The sequence below is a fragment of the Pygoscelis adeliae genome, unplaced genomic scaffold, assembly GCF_000699105.1.
Source record: "Pygoscelis adeliae isolate BGI_AS28 unplaced genomic scaffold, ASM69910v1 Scaffold8, whole genome shotgun sequence".
NCBI classification, from domain to species: Eukaryota; Metazoa; Chordata; class Aves; order Sphenisciformes; family Spheniscidae; genus Pygoscelis; species Pygoscelis adeliae.
Genome location: NW_008825260.1, coordinates 1608680 through 1612247, shown reverse-complemented (window position 1 = coordinate 1612247; position 3568 = coordinate 1608680).

The following is a 3568-nucleotide window of genomic DNA, read 5'->3' as shown; positions in this document are numbered from 1 at the left end:
GCGGCGGAGGCCGGGGCTGGCTTAGGGCTTCCCAGCAGCTGTGACAGCGACCCGTAAGATGGCTGCTGCCATCCCCGGTGCTTTAAGACGGACTGTTAAGGTGGAGGAGCCACTGCCCCCGGTGGCGGCTGCCCCAAGCTTTGCAGCAAATTCAAGGGGGAGGGGAAAAAAATCCGGTTTCTCTTAAATTTGAGAGAGAATGATTTTTTTTATTTATTTTTTTTTAAGTGTGTGAATCATGTTTTAAAATAACAAATAGCCGCTGTACGGTAACAGCCACCTAAGAACTCTTTGCTTGCATTTTTTTATGCCAGTTAGGTTTCTACTTTCCTCCCGGGCTTGAAAATGAAACTGTTATTGCTTAGTTTCACTTTCAGCTTTCCCACTACTCTTCTTTGGTAGCAAATGTTACAAGCAAAGATCGCATCTGGAACAGCATGTTTGCTCCTATGGACCACTTAATGTCCATGCCTGAGCATAGGCTCCTCGTTTTTCTGGGAGACGTGTTAGCCTTTACATTCCCCAATATGTTTTTTCTTTTCTTTTTTTTTTTTTTTTTAAATCACCAGCTTCTCCTTTAAACGGTAAGCTAATGAACCCAGCATCAAGTTTGCACACCCGCATAGAAATGAATTACAAGTTTCAATTCTGAAAATACATTTACTATTTTTACATAGGTGAGTAGTTCCACTGGTGTTTATTAAGGCCACTCAGCATGCATTTATGTCTGAAACTGCACAGGCGAGTGTTCATGGGATCACAGCCTAGGCGAACGACCTTATTCTTTCACCTTATTCTTCAAGGTCCTTAAAAGCCCGATAAGTTTTTACTTCCATTACAGTAAAATCAAAGCTGAAAGTTGTTATGAAGCAGATACAGAGTTTGGTTAAGTGCCCAAATATTTGTTTACATTTCATGGTGTGTCTGTGAGGATCTAATGGGAAAAACACTGCTTTATTGCATACAGTAAGGCACTGGTTAGTATAAAGGCAAAAAATACTTCTGCTGCAGTTCCTCCTTGAATCCTCAAGAGCACGGCTGTCTTACAATACTATGTCTCCTTTTTTTTCCTTTTTTCCGTTGCTGCTCACTAGATAACCAGAACAGTAAGTCTACCAGCCTGTGGCTACGGATACAGTTACTATAGTAACATTTATAAACACTAATTTCACTACACATGCAGAACTACTGCCTGCTACTGCAGAGAAGCAGCTTCGAAAGAAATCACTCTTTAACTGCAAATAAGTAAGTCTTTGGTTTGTTTTTTTTTTTACTTTAAGCCTGATTTAAATCATTGTTCTCATTCTAACTTCGTGCAAATATATTGTTTAAAAAAAAAAATATTGACTTTGCCTTAAACTCCTCCAGTGACAGGTAAAATATTACATTCACAATTTTGGCAAGAATAAGGAATGAAAAGATCATTTGCTGGCTGGAAACATGGGACTATAACTTGGGCTATGTTGACTTGTGGTGGCTTCAGTGAATATAATTTGGCTGTGACAGGTTACACTACATTAGGAAAACAAAAAAAAATTATCCTTTGACATATGAGTGTATACATGTCATTCTTGGTTTCATATATCAAGCTGGCTTTTTCTGTTGCCTGAATTCACAAGCAAGCACATATTAATTTTCTAATTGTAATGCATGTATAACTCCATTTAGGCACAAAAGAATCACTTTGGTGCTTATTTTTCATCATTAAACATGCACTATGAAGATGTTAAATTAGATTCAAACTCAAAGCACTGTCTGAAAAACCCTTGCCACATTTTTCAGTTTCTGTCCTTCGGGGCATGTCAGTGGGTTTGCACAAGTCGAACTGACTCTGAAGCTGGTGTTTAGCAAGCGCTGGTGGGAGCCGAGCGAGCCTAGCTGCCCGCTGCCTGCCTCCCTCCTGCCTGCACTGCTTAGCTCAAAAACTCAGGTGAGTAGCCCCATGACTTCAGGAAGACTACTGATCTGCATCAAATTAAGCAAGCCAGGAGCTGGATGAGACACAAGTGCCAGCTCCTGTGATTCTCAGGTCTCTCTCAGGCTGCTGATAGCCCCGAGGAGGTGCCTCCTCAGAGCCGGTGCTCCCAGGAGACGTGCATCTTGCATTTGTTGCTCTCACTGGAATTCACTGTGAACACCGGACAGGCTTAAATGCAAGAGCATGTACGTTATTCCAGCAAAGGAGGCGGTTGCATTCTTGATGCCATGTCACAAAAAAGGAAATTAAAATGCAGTTTAGGGTGTGCCTGACGCCTAGTTATTACCTAGTTGTCATTTGGGGCTTTTGGGGCCTATCTCGGTCACGTAAATTAGAAGGACTCAACTAATAGCAGCCTAATGCTGAATGCTGTCTCTCTGAGAGGGACCTCCCAGCCCGCTGCCGAGCTCTGGGAGCCCAACCGTACCTCTCATCCACATCTCCCGGCCTAGTTGGAGCAAGTGTGCCCAACCCAGCCCTCTCTCCCTCTCCTTTTGTTCAAGATGGGACTTTCTTCCTGCTCTCCCACCTGTTTTAATTCTTGCTATTCAATGCAAATGTGAAAAGCGGAGCTCTTGCCCCTCTGGGGAATTTCTTCAAGTATAAAATCCTATTATGTCCTTTCATTAGCGCATTCCTTGTTGGTGAAGTGGCCTCCCTCTTGGCTACCATGCATTCAGGACTGCTATCAATATTTTATGAACCACTGGAAGTATTAACAATACAAAAGTTTTGTTCATTATGCTGTCTCTAGCATCTTGTCAGCTTCCTATGGTGCTTACATGTGACTTCAATAATGTAGATGGCAGACCTTCTCACTAGGCCTTTGTCTGTTATAGGGAACCTCACACCCCAATTACCCAGTTTTTAAAGGAAAAAAATGCGGAAAAAAAAAATGGAGAAAATGTCATTGCAACACTCATGGCTGTTTTAATAACACAAACTTCTTGTTAGTGATGGAGCACTTAGCAGTTTTTATTCACTTCTTACCCAGAAGATGCTCTTCTTGACTGCAGTCAGAGTTTTGATTTAACAAAAACCAAATGAGAAAACTAAAGGCTGGGCTCACGCGGCACAGGACATTTACTGCCTTTGCCCGTACGAAGTGAAGTATGTGTGCCAAGTTCAGAAGCTGCTTGTTAGTTATTTAGCCATCTGCAGACACTGCATAGGCTTACACTGTGTTATTTCGTGGTAGTGAGAGCTCTGCCTTGCTTCATGCAAACATGGGATGTACTATCTATTTTCCCCTTACCTTTTCTTTCTTCTGCCTCCCCACAATTTTTTTGTTTATTCTTTTCTCTAACATCTTCTTCCTGCTACTTAACATGTGGCAGAGATCTCCGCAATTCTCTGGGACCCCACTCAGCGCACTTTGACTGCCTGTGCTTTGACAGTTTTGCTAACCACCCCATCCCCATGTAGGGCACGTCTGTCAGTGCTGGCAGCCTTACAGACCCCTGGCGACTGGACAGGCTCAGCTGGCAGGGGGTGGGAGGGAAGGGGCTTCCTTTCTGCTACCTGCACCTGAGTAGCTGCCGACCAGCACTCTTGATATGACACTGATTTAGATAATGAAACTCCGCATAG